Source organism: Bos javanicus, chromosome 16 (assembly GCF_032452875.1).
Source record: "Bos javanicus breed banteng chromosome 16, ARS-OSU_banteng_1.0, whole genome shotgun sequence".
NCBI lineage: Eukaryota > Metazoa > Chordata > Mammalia > Artiodactyla > Bovidae > Bos > Bos javanicus.
In genome coordinates, this window is record NC_083883.1 from 59,326,820 (window position 1) to 59,345,662 (window position 18,843).

General features: G+C 42.5%; 1 non-coding gene across 1 annotated transcript; it reads left to right on the top strand.

Annotated features, from left to right (window-relative positions):
- Window positions 1–9,165: 9,165 nt before the first annotated feature.
- On the top strand, window positions 9,166–9,238 carry TRNAG-CCC (transfer RNA glycine (anticodon CCC)). Its single transcript has one exon. It is a non-coding gene; the product is annotated as a tRNA-Gly (tRNA).
- The last annotated feature ends 9,605 nt before the right edge of the window (window positions 9,239–18,843 follow it).

Below are 18,843 nucleotides of genomic sequence, written 5' to 3' on the forward strand. Positions count from 1 at the left end.
TCTCCAGACCAAACACACAGTGAGGTACTAACCCAAGGAGCTGTTGTGGAGGAAACACCTTATTTGGTTTCAAGTTTCCAAATGAAGGGACCTCATTTGGTAATGCATAAACTACCAAATGCGTAAGCCTCCTGGCCTCTGCTTTCAGGAACAATGATCTCTTTGTTTGGTGGGTTTGGGAGAAGGAACTGAGTTATGTATGTGGTCCAGTCTTCTTTTTTCTCTCTTTTGGGGTTAGCAGCCTACTCAGTGGCAAGCCTCATCCTCTGTTTCTCCATGGGGTAAATTGCAGATCCAGGTCCAGGAGGGCTTCCCAGGGGGCACTAGTGGTAAAGAACTTGCCTGCCAATGCAGGAGACATAAGAGACATGAGTTTGATCCCTGGGTGGGGAAGATCTCTTGGAGGAGGGCATGGCAATTCTCTAGTATTCGTTCCTGGAGAATCCCAAGGACAGAGGAGCCTGGTGGCTTACAGTTCATAGGGTCATGAAGAGTCAAACATGACTGAAGTGACTCAGCATGTACACGCATTTCAGTGGGATGCTGGTGTCTTTAAACCAGGCTTGGATAGGCAAGTTTAATTCTGAGGTGTATTAGCAAGCTCCTTACCCAGATAGCCAGGCCATACCCTCTAATCTGCCTTTTTTTCAGCTATAAAGCTTCCATTTTTATCTCCAACTGCCTACTGTTCCCTCATCCTTCAACAGTATCACATATCTCCCACCAGGCTGCCTGCTGCTAGTTTCTAGAACATACCAAGCTGTCTTACCCTCTGGGCCACTGTGCCTGCTGTCTCCTTTGCCTTCATGGTTTGGAACTCCCTCCTCACAACTCTTTTTATGACTGACCGTTACTTTTCAGTTCTCCCAGGGAGGTCTTCCCAAACCACTCTATCTCATAAACCTATCTCTACTCATTTTTCTTAATCATGGCTCTCTGTGTGTTATCCTTATGGTGCTAATGATAGCATATATTCTTACATATTTATTGATGTATTGTGTTAAATCTGCCCTATATGATCAAAACTCTATGGGGCAGGGGCTTTATCTTATTCTTTATTGTTTCCAGCATCTACCATAATGCCTTGCACATAGCAAGTCCTTCGTAAGTATCTGTTGAATCAATTAATGAAGTTACTGTTTTCTATAAAAGAAAAATTTTTGTTACACCTTTAGGTATTAAATCATGTAATAGCTCTGTTTGCTAATATTGGTCAATAGCTCAACAAGTAATACTCCTCCAGGGATCTCTTTCCCTCTGCTTCATTAAATCACCAGTCAGCTCTTGATCAACAGAATGTTGATTGCAGTGGGGCTTCCCAGACTAGCATGTGAACCTGGCTCTTACTAGGGACATTTTGACTTTTCTGTTGCCTTTCTGCAACCTGTGACACGAGTTCTCACACAGACTGTGTTGAGTTTCTACACAATCCAGGCACCATTTCAGATATTATTTGCCATGTCAGTGTATTCAACCCTATCTTTCGTTTCTTCACTCCTTCCACATTCCAGTTTGCTTTTGTTACTCTCTGTGTCTCTGTCCAAAAGGAAGCAGTAACACTCCCTTCTCAACTCTTCCTTCAATTTAGAGATCATTTTTCCCTTGGGATTTCTCCTTCAAGGCCTCATGGCATTCTGCATTTAAAAATTAATATCCATATACCTTTTAAATGTTTTATGTTTTGATAGAAATAATCCTCATCCACAGTCTAGGTGGATTCTCTGGATTTTTTTTTTTCCTTTAGTTTTTTTTTTTTTTAACTTTACAATATTGTATTAGTTTTGCCAAATATCTAAATGAATCCGCCACAGGTATACCTGTGTTCCCCATCCTGAACCCTCCTCCCTCCTCCCTCCCCATACCCTCCCTCTGGGTCGTCCCAGTGCACCAGCCCCAAGCATCCAGTATCGTGCATCGAACCTGGACTGGCGACTCGTTTCATACATGATATTATACATGTTTCAATGCCATTCTCCCAAATCTCCCCACCCTCTCCCTCTCCCACAGAGTCCCTAAGACTGATCTATACATCAGTGTCTCTTTTGCTGTCTCATACACAGGGTTATTGTTACCATCTTTCTAAATTCCATATATATGTGTTAGTATTCTGTATTGGTGTTTTTCTTTCTGGCTTACTTCACTCTGTATAATAGGTTCCAGTTTCATCCATCTCATTAGAACTGATTCAAATGTATTCTTTTTAATGGCTGAGTAATACTCCATTGCATATATGTACCACAACTTTCTTATCCATTCATCTGCTGATGGGCATCTAGGTTGCTTCCATGTCCTGGCTATTATAAACAGTGCTGCGATGAACATTGGGGTACATGTGTCTCTTTCCCTTCTGGTTTCCTCAGTGTGTATGCCCAGCAGTGGGATTGCTGGGTCATATGGCAGTTCTATTTCCAGTTTTTTAAGGACTCTCCACACTGTTCTCCATAGTGGCTGTACTAGTTTGCATTCCCACCAACAGTGTAAGAGAGTTCCCTTTTCTCCACACCCTCTCCAGCATTTACTGCTTGTAGACTTTTGGATCGCAGCCATTCTGACTGGCGTGAAATGGTACCTCATAGTGGTTTTGATTTGCATTTCTCTGATAATGAGTGATGTTGAGCATCTTTTCATGTGTTTGTTAGCCATCTGTATGTCTTCTTTGGAGAAATGTCTAACCATAGTTCTAGGAAGAGTCTATGCTATATCTTAGAGAGTTAATGAGTAAAACTGCAGCTAGAGGATACAACTGAGATTAAAGGGCCGCCTCTGGATCTAGAAAGATCTATGACCATCTGTCTTAGATGGCCCTGCCAGGACAAAGACAAGGGACAAAACCAATCATGGGAGGTTTTGTTCTCATGGGATTTTGAATTTAGCCCAACTATACTTGACCTGTAAGGCTCTTAAGTAGTTCAAAGTCATTCTTAGACTTCCCTAGTTTGAGATGTGAAGTCTATAAAGGTTTTACCCATTGTGACTCATTGCCTTAAAAGCATTCTGCCTGTGAATCATATTTATATATAATCATATATATATATGAATCATAAAATATATATGATCATATATGAGACTTAAGGCAGAGCTGTAAATGGCATTTGAAAATTATATCTCCAATTGCAAGTGGTGTTCCAAATTAGAGTATTCTGAATTTGGAGTGTTTTCTTTCATCTCTCCTTCCTGAGAGGAGAGGTCTAGGGACAGACTGCCATAACAGTAGACTTTTTTGAATTTCAGGAAATTCTTATCCTTCTTACCCTGAATTTCCTTGGACCTGAGCAGACCAGAGTCTTAAACAGATGATAATATGGAATATGCTGATTTAATACATAAATGGGCCTAAATATTATACCTAATGATGTCTAGGTAGCCTAAGAAAACTATTGGCTGGGTTCATGCTCTACACATGAAGAAAACATGTAGCAAGATAAATGTATTCAATTAGCTTTTCCTATTTTACCTTAATTTTTATTTTTCCATCCTAATATCTTGTGAACTGAGTCTATTTCTATTTTGTCCATGCTGTATCTAATATTATAGACAGGCAAAAGCAATACTTACATTGTCTTATGTAATATTATATAAAATCCCATGGACAGAGGAGCCTGGTAGGCTACAGTATATGAAGTTTCAAAGAGTCAGACATGACTTAGCAACTGAGCACACACACACACACACACATGTGTGTGTGTGTGTGTGTGTGTGTATGCTGCTGCTGCTAAGTCGCTTCAGTCATGTCCGACTCTGTGCGACCCCATAGACGGAAGCCCACCAGGCACCCCCGTCCCTGGGATTCTCCAGGCAAGAACACTGGAGTGGCTTGTCATTTCCTTCTCCAATGCATGAAAGTGAAAAGTGAAAGTGAAGTCGCTCAGTTGTGTCCAATTCTTAGCGACCCCATGGACTACAGCCTACCAGGCTCCTCCATCCATGTGATTTTCCAGGCAAGAGTACTGGAGTGGGGTGCCATTGCCTTCTCCATATATATATATATATACACACACACACACACATATATATATATAACATGAAATTGAGAGGTAATCCTATAATAAATATTTCAGTCCAATAACATGTCCCTGTCATGGCAATTTGATCTGACCAAAAAAAAAAAAAAAAATACTTTGTCTCCCATTTGTTAAGATTCATTGTCTCCTATTTATACATGTTGGAAAATGTTCTGTGGTAAGAGATACAAGCTTATGGAAAACAAATCTTGAAAGGAGAAGGTATGCCTGATGATATGCTTAAGTTAAAACTGTTTCTAGAGGCAACCTGAGTCACTGATTGCAAATAAAGTACTGATCAGAAAGACAGAAACTTGAAGGATTTCCCAAGGTGGGGCGGAGAATATATATATCATCATTTCAGAGGAAGTGGTCTTAAGGCTCTGTTATGCGGCTTTTCTCACCCTTTCTATGTCAGCCTAGCCTATGGGAGAGAACACACAGGGCTGTCAGGAAGAATATGAGACACAGATTTAAAAGACAAATGAAGTTTGTCCCTCTAATTTAAAAGAAGTCGGGTTGTTGGTAATAAAGAGCTAGAGACACAATCAGGACTCAGGTTCTGTCTTTCCTCAACCACTGTGCCCTGTGCTATTCCTGAGGTGTGAGATTCAAGAGCCCCCAGTGCCTAACACTAGAAGTGGTGGAAGCCACACACTTCAGGCCTTCTCAGAGCAGTCCGTACTCTAACTGACATCCTATGAAAAAGAGGACCGCGAAAGAAAGATCCCCAAAGAGATGAGTAGACTCAGACTGCAGCTCTATAAATTCCTTGACTTGGGTTGATTATATCACATCATCCCTTCTTCACTATGGGATGGGGTAAGTCAGGGGAGAAGCTGGTAGAGAGGACATCTGGTTACTCCTGAGCCGAGCATCCAGCTCTAAACTGCAGACAGGGTGAATAGACCAATAATAAAGGGGAAAAAGGAAAAGAAGTCCCTGAATCTCTGGGAGTCCCAGCCCCTGAGGGGTTGCTGTTGCAAAAAGATTCCAAACTAATATGCCAGTTCCGAAGAATGGCACCATGATGGGATTCAGAGTTCATTACAAAGGAAGGAGGCAATTTTAATCAAGGTATGAGGATAAGATGAGAATTAGATTATCATAATTTGTGAGAAATGCTCCCTAAGAGCCTGTTCTTTCTGATTAGGTGCATCATCAATAAATTAGAAATTGATAGTATAAAGTTTCTATATTATTGCCATAAGTATATGATTACTTTCATGTCAGGCAAAATTTCTAGGATGTAAGTAATTTTGCCTGGCAATGTTCCAGGCACATGGTAGGTTTACTAAATATCCATTGAATTAGTGACTTGCTAAATGAATAAGATCTAATCTGTATTTTTAACCTCATGGTTTTATGACCATGAGTAGCCCAGAGTCTTAAACAAGTGATCATATGATATGTTCTGATTCAATACACAAACAGGCCTAAATGATATACCTAATGAGATCCAGGTAGCCTAAGAAACTACTGGCTGCTTCACTAATTGTAAGCAAAAAGTGCCAGATGAGAAGAAATGTAATAACATTGACGTATTAGTAAATAATACTGGCAAGGGGTTTGTGGGTTTGTTTTATTTTTGTTTGTGTTTAACAAGAAATACACTAACGAAGGCTTCCCCAATGGCTCAGCGGGTAAAGAATCCATCCGCAATGCAAGGGACACAGGAGACTAGTCTTGATCCTTGGGTTGGGAAGATCCCCCGGAGAAGGAAATGGCAACCCACTCCAGTATTCTTGCCTGGGAGATCCCATGGACAGAGAAGCCTGCCAGGCTACAGTCCATGGGGTCACAAAGAGTCAGACACGACTGAGTGACTAAGTACATACTAATGATAGGTTGTATAAAGGCTTGTATTATTATTTGAAATGATCAGGAGAGCCAAAAGAAAAAATGATCTCTGAAGTCCTACCTTATTTACTTGGAATTTATCTTGGCTTCTGGAGCATTTTCTCATATTTAGAAGTTTTGAAACAGTAGAACTCTTTCTTATAATATCCCTTGACTCATAAGTCACAGGAGAACTAATAACACTCTAAACGTTTCTAAAGAGTTTAAGGCGATATTCATTCTCCAGCATCAGGAGATGAGCATATGGGTCCAGTGGGCTTTCGGAACCACCTCCTCACTGACAAGGATGGATTTTACTTCTAGCCAAGAAGAGAATAGAGGGAGCTGACACAGGCTTTCTATTTTTTACTCTAATGAACGCTATTTCCATTTGTGTTAGAGAGAAGTCCCCAAGAAGACTAGTGACAAGATCAAGGTTCGCTGGTTTCCTTTTTCCTGACAGGTTCAAAAGTGCTGAGCAGGTGGCAAATTAGACGTGGCTTCCCATTAATTGGTAGGAAGAAACTTTCTCTCCTGCTGTTCAGATTGTCATTGGATCCTTTAGCACACACTGAGGTTTTGTGAAATTATCATTATTATATTTATCACTGCCTCTGCTAGTGCTGTAGGCAATATTTCGGAGAAAGTGGCGAAGGGCTGATATCAATTAGAGCCCTTCAAGTAACTAGAAATTGGAGATAACTCTTGGTGGGGTGAGGAGAAAACCAGCTGATAGAAATTCTGAGCTCTGGCTTTGGGTAAAGAACTTATTCTGTGGCTGTCCTTAAAGACTTAAAGAAAATTAAAAAGTATTGAGATGATGATTATGATGTTCAGTGTAGGCAGCACAGTGTTTTACCTCTATTTTGTCACTTGAGCTACAGAGCAACCCTAAGAGGGGATTATTCTTTGAACCCTGGGGATGTAAGGGATTGGCCCAACTTTATAGCTTGTAAGTGGAAAAGCCACTATTCAAGCCCAGTTCATACCTGGAAGGACTGCAACAAAGCAAACCACAAGGAGAAGAGGATTGGCCCATCCTTTCTAGGACATTCCAGCAAACAGAGTCAAAAACATACACGGTGAAACCAGGCAGGATTCACACCCAAGAAGGACAACTAAAGGAAGAACAGGAGAGAAGAATGTGTCCTTCTAAAGGTTAATGGTCCTTCCCATGGAATTCAGGGAAGAATTTCTTCTTGATAGACCAGCCCTCCATCTGCGGTGGGATTAAAACCATGAGAGCGCAGAACATATGTAAGTGTTGAACATTATGATGGTTTTGTAACATGTCGAGTTGGCTAAACTAAACTACATTCCCTAGAATTCCTTTTCTAGTATGCTTCTGGCCATGGTGGGCTACAAGGGAGATTCTTTCAGGAGAGCCGGAGTGTCAAAGGGAGACAATAGCCGTTTTATTACATACAAACATCCGCTCCCAGTTATTTAACCAAACGTGTCTTAGGTGCTACAGTGAAAGGATTTTTCAGATGCAATTGAACCCCCACATCAGTTGATTTTGAACTAATGAAAAGCAAGAGTATTGTGGATGGGCCTGACTGAATTAGGTGGAAGCCTTTTGAAGACTAAGCCCTCCTTGAATAGCAAAGATTCCAGGCAGTAGAGAAAGTAAACAGTAAAATATCGCCACATTCTGAGATTTCTACACTCACATCATTGTTGCAGATCTGCCAACTCACCTCATTGACATGAAGCAGCAGCTGGAGCTACAACTGCTCTCTTCCTTCCTGATTGCCTGCCCTGTGGACTTCAGGATTATGAAGCCAGCTCCTATAGTACATAAGCCTATGTCTTGTAACTAATCATATGTATACGATTAATACATACAAACTTATACATAGATATACACAGCTACCTACACGAGCTCCTCTGGTGGCACTCTGATACAAATACTGAGAGACAGGAGAACTGCAGCACATTTGAAAACCATTGCTGTCCACCAGCTAAATAGGCTTATATAAAGAGTTAAGATGACAGGAGAGGAGAGGACTGATTGGAACAGTATTCTAGGTAAAAGAGTAAGTGGGAAAAATTAATATAAATCCATGTCCAACAGTGACAGAGAGCATGTTCTTTAAATGGAACAGCACATTGTATTGGTCTGCTCAGGCTGCCATAACACAATACCAGAGACCTAGTGGTTCAACCAATAGAAACGTCTTATCTCACAGTTGTGGAGGCTGGAAGTCCAAGGTCAAGTTGCTGTCAGGGCTGGTTTTAGGAAGGGGCTCCTCCTTCTGGCTTGTATACAGCTCCTTCTCATTTTGTCCTCTCACAGCCTTTCCTTTGTGTGTGCAAAGAGAACTCTCTGGTGTCTCTTCTTCTGCTTATAAGGACACCAATCTTATCAGATTAGGGCCCCACTCTTACAACCTCATTGAACTGGTTACCTCACTGAAGTCTCTATCTCCACTCTCTATCACATTGGAGACCAAGGTTTCAACTTATGTATTTTGGAAGGACACAGTTCAATCTATAATGTACATCTTGTGAACAAAAAGAAGAAAAATGTTTCCAAAATTAGGACAGTCATTCCTACTAAGGATTAGCTAATCATTGTTGGAAAGAAGAGTTCTACTGTTTACATTGTCACTGGGCAGCTCAGCTCATTTTTATTCAACTTCTCTCCTGCCCTGGGTTTCCATCAACTGGGCAGAATGTCTTTGTCTTGTCTTTACCAGATTGTATGTCAATATCAGCTTCTTCATTGTTTTTCAAAAGAAATCCTGTTCATGTTTGTGAATAGATTTTATTGAAGAATCATAGCAAAACAGAAAGCAGAGTTTATATTTCACCCCCCGCCCCATAGCAAAGTACCTCTTCTTACCAGATATAACTCTCTTATATTTCCACTGTGGGCCTCATACAGAATTCCCACACCTGGAGTCATCCCTTTTTTCCTCTAATGTCCCATGTAATTCTGCCCCTAATTTGAATACTCCACCAGGTTGCTGTTATGTAATATAACATAAATGTGAAGTCTCATCTCACCAGCCTAAGTGATTCGTTTCAAACGCACAATGGTCTCCCTTGAAAAAGTTCTGGTAAAACATAGTTTCTCCTTCTACTTGAAGAAAAATAGAAGTGTTCAAGGAGTTTGAGGCCTGTACAAGACAGCTACACTCCATCAAAAGGACACCCTTAAATGGATGACTGTGACACAGCTGGTTAGTCACTGGTGGAGGTGGGATGATTCAGGCAAGGGACAGGGCGGATGAAGAGGTGGACTTCAAGTGACCAAAGACAAGCTGATATTGTTTCATGAAGGCCAGATTAAGTTCTCTAAGAAAGAAGAAATAAGGCTTCCTTGGTGGTTCAGTGGCTAGAACTCTGCACTCCCAAAGCAGGGGGCCCAGGTTCAATCCCTGATCAGGGAACTATATGCCACAAGCCTCAACTCAGAATTCACAAGCAGCAACTAAAGATCCCACGTGCCACAAGACCCTAAATAAATATTTTTAAAACAGAAAGAAAAAAGTGCAGCAAACCTGGTGTCATTGTAGCCATGGCTCCTAATCATCAAAGAGAAACAGGCACTGTCTTGACAGCCTGTTGGGACAGTTGGGTTCACGGCATATCTCATGCAGCTCCCCCTGAAGGGATCCTCTCTGCTGCTTATGCTGCTGCTACTGCTGCTAAGTCGCTTCAGTCGTGTCCGACTCTGTGTGACCCCATAGTCGGAAGCCCACCAGGCTCCCCTGTCCTTGGGATTCTCCAGGCAAGAACACTGGAGTGGGTTGCCATTTCCTTCTCCAATGCATGAGAGTGAAAAGTGAAAGGGAAGTCACTCAGTTGTGCCCGACTCTTCGAGACCCCATGGACTGCAGCCTACCAGGCTCCTCCACCCATGGGATTTTCCAGGCAAGAGTACTGGAGTGGGGTGCCATTGCCTTAAATGACCAAATTAACACAGGAGCCGGAGAAGGCAATGGCACCCCACTCCAGTACTCTTGCCTGGAAAATCCAGGGACAGAGGAGCCTGGTGGGCTGTAGTCCATGGGGCCGCTAAGAGTCAGACAGGACTGAGCGACTTCACTTTCACTTTTCTCTTTCATGCATTGGAGAAGGAAATGGCAACCCACTCCAGTATTCTTGCCTGGAGAATCCCAGGGACAGCGGAGCCTGGTGGGCTTCCATTGATGGGGTCGCACAGAGTTGGACATGACTGAAGCGACTTAGCAGCAGCAGCAACACAGGACCAAATTAGTAATGGAACATAACTTTGCCACAGCACCAAAGGCCTCACATTTGTCTGCTGCCATGTTGGGATGTGGCCTCTCCATGCCCTTCCCTCATCTCACTACACAAGTACCTCTTTCCGGATCTCACTGAGAACCATAGCTTGTGGAACTCTGATACTTGGGTGTCTGAAAAATGCTTCAGCACTCAGTTTAGGAGAGGCAATGTGGTGTAACAGGGAGAGTTTGGGGAATAATATATGTGAGTGTGTTTTGTTAATGAATGAGATAACGCGTGCATGTACATTGTATTTTTAATGAGTCAGAAGCCAAGGGTACTAATACCCACTTAACTAATGCGCCTCAGAAAGTTACTTTACCTCTGGAGAATTGAGTTTCTGTATTTGTAAAAATGGTATTATTTAACTAGATGCTCTGTAAGATCCCTTCTGGATGAATAATGACCATCATCCTAGTGATGACTTGCTATTTATTGCATGCCCAAAATATTAGGGCAGTCTTCTAACCCTTGCACATATACTATCTCATTTATTCCCCAAAATAATCTTATTCAAATATTATTATCATCATCCCTATTTTTCAAATTGACAGAAGCTGAGGCACAATTGCATCAAGCAGCTTGTCTAAAGTCATTCAGCTAAAAAGAAGAGCTAGGATTTTAACCCAGCAATGTGGGTTGCCTACACTCAGCCACTATGCTATACTGCTATTATGAGTATGTTTTAATTATGTGCTCTATAGAAACAAAAACAAACAGATAAAAAAAAAAAAAAAGCTTTGAGATTGCCAACACAACATGGGTAAACAGCCAGTGTAAAACTGGATATTTTTACAGTGGTGGCAGATTCTTCACAACTCATTTATGTTCTTCTCTAGATTTCTTATAACTAACATGGAACAGTTGACCTGGTGTTAGAAAGCACACACTTATGTCGTGAAACAGGCAAAGCTAACTGGCCTACCCAGGATTGAACAGTTGACCTTGGGCACTTGATCATTTGGAAATATTTCACTTCCCATTTGGGGCAGCTATTTGCTCATGCTGTGCCTGGAGAACCAGGCTTTGAGATCACCAGCACGGACAGTGTTGATGGCCTGCTCGTGGGCAAATGGCTTCTTGTCTCACCTTCCCCTGGGGAGCCATCTGAAGGTACAAAATACAGTTCAAAAGAGGCAGCCTTTCACTCAGTGCTTAGAGACAGCTCAGAGCATCAGCTTTCGGTTAGCTCTGGTTCCTACTATAGCTGAGCACATTTTCCATACGTTGAATGGCTTGCCCCTTTTGCCTGTCAACTGCTAACCCGCTCACCCTCCAGAATAGCCATTCACATCGATTGATCCCACTTTGAACTTGTGTAGTATTGTCAGCTCTGCAACAGAATTTAGTGTCTGATTTTGAGTTTTATCCTACTGCTCTGTGGCCATTTCACGTGTTGTCAGATCTAATCTGCACCAACAGGTGCCTTGAAGAAAACAAGACATACCTCTTTTATTCCTCTGTAGCACCTGGGTCAGTGATGTACCAGAACACAGTTCTGTTACTACCAGCAACATATTTGCTGGATTAGATTGAAAAGAAGAATTGCATACAGGTATCATCTTTTGAAGAAAGAGCTTTAGAACTCAGGAGTCTTTGTAGAAATGAGAACTCCTGATCACCATTTGCATGTAGGCTCCTACAGACCTAACTCTGTTGTCACAGCCACAATTGCCATTTCTTCAGACTGCAAAATCAACAAAAGTTTTAAAGGATAATGTCACCTGGGAATGATACCAGCACAAAAACTTGCAACACGAAACAGCCAGCCATGGTTAACTCAATTCCAATTAGGCTGGTAGAAAGCAAGCAGAAAGTTAGATCCCCATGGGAATCACCTCAGGAAGGAGCAAAAGGTCAGGTCTAAAGAGGGAGTCATTCTTGGACAACAACACAGAAGGTGGGTAGGCAGGAAAGGAGGAATGCCAAAAAAGGAAGGCAGAAAGCCCCCAGAAACTGTGTGTCATTAGGCCAACCTTTGGGGATGCCTCTTGAGTACATTTTTGTGATAACATGTGCATGTGGAGATTCAAGACATTTCCTCCAGCAGGAGACACCAGATAATATCTCATCAATTCATAGTCTAAGGAGTCAAGGAGTTTGCTTGTGTTGTCTTGATCTGATTGGCATTCTAGGCTGCAACAGAATAGTGATGTCTTAATTTGAAGAAACTGCTTTTCAATCATCCATCTCTTTCTGTAAAGCCATTATAACCATGGTTCTCAAAGAAGACTTACTGGGTGGAAGGGATGTTTGTGCATTTTCCCTTCCTGAAGTTTCCTAGGGTGGATAGTGGAACATCCGATCTGCTCAGTTGAGTGTGTATATGCTCAGAGTACAGCAGAAGAGAGACCATTTGATTGCTCCTGTCAGGGTATGTGTGAGGTTGACTGTGAAACAAATGTAGGCAGTCCTGAGCCAAATGTCCATTGCAGTCCAAGGCATCTGCAAGGCACATTTGCTTTTTGGCTGTGATGGAAAGGGGTTGGCTATGTCTGTCGTGTCTTCCTTTCCAGCTCTGATCCCCTGAGCTAGAGGAAGGTGTTGCCATTGATGTCTTTCCCAGGTACATTTTTTTTGTTTGTTTTTTTTCTTTTGTAGATTTTATGCATTGACAGCCCAAAGCCTTGAGTAAAGAAACGATTCTTTAGGAACAAAAAAGCTCCTTTTTGTCTGTGACATTTAGGACATCAGGCAGAATGGTCTTTCCAGATAAAGTTGGCTGGTGATGGGAAGAGTGGCGTCTACGGGTCATAAAGCACCATGTCTGTACATATTTCCTGCCGACAGGCACTTACTCTGTGTGCCAACCCCATGTGTTAATGTCACCACTTCCTTCTCCATGGGGCTTCCAGGTTTCTTTGCTGAATAATTCTGCCTGTGGAGCTTCTGTTGGTAGAACTGGGAAGGAAAACTGTGCTGACATGAACACCTTCTTCAGTGAGTTTATTTTTTTAGTTGGCTATTTCCAAATATTTAAAAATTTCTAACAAGCAGAAGGAAAAGGTAGAATAAAAGGAAATAAACAGCAGTTAACTACACATTATTATAATTTTTTTTGCTGGATTCAGAATTTAGAATTTGACTGGGTATTGAACCTGGTGCTAATGCATACATTTAATAAACTTTTTAGAATCCAACAAGAGAGACAAGAAAGTCCCAAGCCCCTAGTGGTACCAGAGGTGTCACTGACTAAGTGAACACAACTACTATCCAAGTGCTGGAAGAGGAGTGGGCTTCCCAGGAGGTGCAGGTGGTAAAAAATCCACCTGCCAGTGAAGGCGATGTGGGTTCAATCCCTGGGTAGGGAAGATCCCCTGGGGAAGGAAATGGCAACCCACTCTAGTATTCTTGCCTGGAGAATCCCATGGCCAGAGGGGCCACAGGCCATGGGGTCATAAAGGAGCTGGACACAACCTAATGACCAAACAACAAGAGGAGGAACATGTGGTCAAAGTGACTTGATTGTGGATGGAGATCTCTACTCCTTTCTGTTAACCTTGTCGTAGCTCCCAAAGATATGTCCTCCCCCGACCCAGGGCACTCCTGTGATCTTTCATGACATGAGGAAATATACACAAGAACATTCTTTTTAAGTCCAAACTAAAATTATCTCCTAGGGATTTGGTAAAACAAACAGTTTGGGTTATTTTGGATGGGGGTAGAGAGAGAGAGGGTGTTTTCTCACTTTTTACTTGACACTTTCTTTCTTGTAAGAGGGGAAAAAGGTTACAGAAACGTGAGAAAAAATATGAGCTTGTCTGACCCGCCCTTCCCTCTAGGTATTGGGCAGCTGTAAATCTGGATTGAGCAATGCGTAAAAGAAGTCTGGTCACTTTCAGTGATTTTTGTAGTATATCACTGTGATCTGTGATTTTAAAAATTGTTTTCAATTTTATATGCTTTATAACTTTAGGTTAGGTTTTTAAAAAATGAAATATAGGGCAACAAAAGGAAATTGAAATGTATGTTTTCTTAAGTGAAATTAGTGTGAATCTTTAATAATATTAATCACAATTTATCACATCAAAAAAAAAAAAAAGTGTATCTTCGGGATGTCTCTCTGAAGTTCTCCTCAGGATCCAGAACTCAGAATTGCCTTAGTCTAAAAATACTTCATAACTCTAATGCTACAAGGGCAACAATTCAGTCTGAGGTAGAAGATTCTGAAGAAAGAAGAGGTGCTTTCAATTACAGGGACTGCTATTACAAGAAAGATGGCAATCATATGTTCTCTATTCCTAATGACGAGAAAATTAATTTAAAAAAACACTTGAATAAAGAAAAGCTAGCTAGACATAAGGAAGAATGAGCTAACAGTGATGTTTGTGGAAAATGAGAGCCAACAAGGGGTATTTTCCTGTTTCTGTTCTTGAATAGTCAGTATATGGATTAAAGACACCAGTGTCTTAGAGGAGGCTTACGGGTTTCACCTCAGTGCACAGAAGGGGCATTGCTGCTGCTGCTGCTAAGTCCCTTCAGTCGTGTCTGACTCTGTGCGACCCCATAGACAGCAGCCCACCAGGCTCCCCCGGCCCTGGGATTCTCCAGGCAAGTGTACTGGAGTGGGGTGCCATTGCCTTCTCTGGGGACATGTCTAAGTAGCCAAAAAACAAGAAAATAGTGCAAATGTTCACAAACTTGGTGCCAGGACAAAGCATCCCCAATCCCAGAAACAGTGATACAGTAGATGTGGCGTGGTCTCTGGAAATCTGTACTGCTTTTGAAGAATAACAAAACTTGTGAAGCACAGGTGCAGTGCTGAAGTCTCCGACTTAGGTGCCAGGAGCCTGGGTTCATCCCCTAGTCTGTCCCTAATTCATGAAAGATCCTGGCAAGTGGCAGTTTCTTTGCCTAGAACATCCATACTTCACTTGGTCCTTCTGTCTCATGAGAAAAGAGCTGCAGAAGGTTTTCTAAGGTAGAAAAGCACTTTACAAATCTGATGGCATATTCTTTTTATCAAATTTTACATCCCTCATTAATCACTCTCCCAAATTAATCAGAGAAAGCCTTCTCTTCCCCCAGCTAATATGATACAGGGGATTGCAAATCCACAGATACTAATTAGGAGCCTGCCCTGTGAGCACACCTGTAGAACCCAGTCTGCTACTTTCCACCTTTGTGATCTCAGGGAAATTATTCAAATTTTCCGAGTTTCTGTAACCTCATTTGTGAAATGGAGATGCTTTTACTTGCCCTAAGGCAATGGCACCCCACTCCAGTGCTCTTGCCTGGAAAATCCCATGGACGGAGGAGCCTGGTGGGCTGCAGTCCATGGGGTCGCTGAGGGTCAGACAAGACTGAGCGACTTCACTTTCACTTTTCACTTTCCTGCATTGGAGAAGGAAATGGCAACCCACTCCAGTGTTCTTGCCTGGAGAATCCCAGGGACGGGGGAGCCTGGTGGGCTGCCGTCTATGTGGTCGCACAGAGTCGGACACGACTGAAGTGACTTAGCAGCCCAGTTGTCATGAGGATGAAACCTGTAAAGTTCTTGCTATCCTTCAGAGCAGTCTGAGTCTTCTCGCCCAGAAATCCTTTCCTTCTCTTTCAATAGTTCCTTCTTCTACTTTTGAATGTGACTGTCTTATGGCAGAGACTGAATGGCAAAATTGGACTGGAAAAAAGTTAAGGTGAACAGAAAATGGCCCAGAATTAACAGAAATAAGTGTTTTACTTTCTCCAAAAGCTATATATATATATATTTGAGAAGGAAATGGCAACCCACTCCAGTATTCTTGCCTGGAAAATCCCATGGATGGAGAGGCCTGGAGGGCTACAGTCCATGAGGGTCACAAAGAGTTGGACATGAATGAGCGACTAACACACACACACACACACACACACACACACACACATTGAGAAAAGAGTCAGTGGTGCCTGTCCCTGGGTGTGTGGTGAGGGACATAAAATTCCCTCGGAGCATCTGTAAACTCAACTTCATTGAGAACTCAAGGCTCTTTGGCAAACAGAACACATGGAATTTCTAGAGGCTCCTATAATGATGTTTAAAAAGCAAACAGATATATTCAGTGAGGTCTTTTCTGGCCTCAGCTCTGGAATGATTCTTGCCCTTTTTCTGTTAAGAAGGGACTTATGAGAGAGAATAGAAGCTGTAGTGTCAGACAGAAGAACAATGGAGCCATGTTTTAGGTGGGATTTAAAAAATTACAGCTATGGAACACTTCATTCCTAAAAATCTCTGGCATCAACAGAGAATAGATACAGCAGGTGCTTCTGGAAACATAAGTTTTCTTTTTTTTTGGCAGTGGGGTGGGTGAGTCCTTGTTCAAAATAGGTTAGTGATATAACTGCAGTCCTCAAAGAGAGTATAATACCCAACTAGAGATCGCCTACTCTTTTCTTTTATTGCAGACAAGCTCAATATGATGGGAGAAATGTCCTTGAAGCATTGACCTGAGTGCCTTCATAGGTGGATATGGCATTGCCATCTGACAATCAATTAGGCACTTGAGAAGTTGTTTTTGAAGCCACCCTTGTATCCCAAATGCTTAGTGGCAGAAGAGATTCTGTGGCAGAGACTGGCTGGTCACTTCCCTGAGTCTAGGGGTGTGACAAGAAGCCCAGACTCTCCAGTGTGACACCTGAGGGCTTTCCTGATATGCCACAGGCTTTCCTCTCTAACTTATCCTTTACTTGCCCCTCTTCCACAACCCACTGTCCCCCTCACCGAATGCATGAATAAATGAATGGATCATTTCCAGTAACTCCTTAAAAGCAAAAATCCGACCCTTCCCTACCTCCATCTCTCACAACTCTACATTTTGAAAGATGCAACTATGGTACTTTGTTCTAGAACCAAGAAGTTTTGAGGGGTAAGGATTTGCTGACAAATGGTCCTTTGAGTTCTTGTGAGATAAAGACTCTAATCCCATTACCCAACCATAGATATAGAACATATCTTATCTATGTGCACGTGTGCTTAGCTGCATTCAACTCTTTGCGACCCCATGGACTGTAGTCTGCTAGGCTCCTCTGTCCCTGGGATTTTTCAGGCAAGAATACTGGAGTGGGTTGCCATTTCCTCCTCCAGGGGATGTTCCTGATCCAGGGATTCAATTTGCATCTCCTGCATTGGTAGATGGATTCTTTACCACTGAGCCACCTGGGAAGCCCTTACCTATGAGTATAGAGTGAATATTTGTGTCTCCTCAAAAATTCATGCACTGAAGCCCTAATCCCCACTGCACTAGCACTCGGAGAAAAGCCCTTTGGGAGAGGCATTAGAGTTACATGAGGTTATGATCTCACGATGGGACTACTGCCCTTATAGGGAAAGGAAGAGACACGAGATCTTTGTCTGCCATGTGAGGTACAGCAAGAAGACAGCCATCTGCAAGGGAGCCCTCCCCAAACAGAACCAAATATGATAGCACCTTGATCTTAGATTTCCCAGCTCCCAGAATGGTGAGAAATAAATTCCTGTTATATAAGCTGCCCAGTCTGTGGTATTTTGTTATAGCAGCCTCAGCAGACTAAGACAGAAATTGGTATCGATCATGGGATACTGCTGTAACAAGTACCTAACAATATGGATGTGGAACTGGGCAGAGAGCAGGAACTGGAAGAGTCTTGAGGTGCTTGCTGGAAAGAGCCCATATTGCCAAGAAAGGAGAGTTAAAGGTATTCTGGTGCGGGCTCAGACAGTGTGGAACAAAGAGCGTGGCTGTGTTCCTCAAAGGCTTTGAGATCCGCTCACATCCATGGCTCCTTTACACGGAGGTCCTTGGGCAACATGGCAACAGTGGAAAAGCAGAGGGACTGGATTCTCCTTGTGCTGGTGGCAACGCCTGGCTTCCAGGTGCTAGCTTTGATAGGGGGATAGTGTTCTAGAAAGCTAACTTGGCATGGGTCTAGTCTGGAAAACAGAACATTTTAAATGGAAAGAGACAATTTCTGGGGAATCCTGCAAGAGATAAAAGTGGGGAAAATTGAGAGAGAGAGGGCAAGTAAAGGAATGGACTCTAAAGGAGAGCCAGGGACTTCCCTAGTAGTCCAGTGGTTAAGAATCCATCTACCAATGTAGGGGCCATGAGTTCAATTCCTAGTCAGGGATTGTCCCCCACATGCTGTGGGGCAACTAAACGCATTCACCACAACTACTGAAGCCCACGTGCTCTAGAACCCATGCTCTGCAACAAGAGAAGCTACCACAATAGAAGCCTGTGCCCCACAACTAGAAAAGATTGCGCACAGCAACGAAGACCCAGTGCAGCCAAAAACAAACAAGCAAACAAATAAAACAAGGAGCCATTTTGTTGTGCGGTGTTTTTAAGAGTTGTCAGATGGCTCAGGTCCATTGCCACCAGGTGAGGAGCGGAAAACTCATTTGCTAATCTTTCCTGCCACCAAACCCCACCCTCCAACTTGTTATACTACTCGTAGTCATCCAACAAGTAGTGATGCCTCTTTCTGGCACATTAAGCATTGTGCTAAACCTTATGGGTCATATAGAAAATATAGGAGACACAGGTATGTACCTAAGTTTCTAGCTTCACAGAGGGAACAGGGCTCATTCCTGTGTAAGCGAGCACTAGAAAAACAGAACCAATTTGAGATGGTGCAGTTCACAAAGTGCTCTAGATGGCAGTTCTTTGTTGCATATTAGAACTGGTTGGGGGAACTTTTAAAAATCATGAGCCCAGGCTACACCCCATCGAGGTGAAATCAGAATCTCTGGGAGTGGAACCCAGACATCAGTATATTTTAGTTGCCCAAGTGA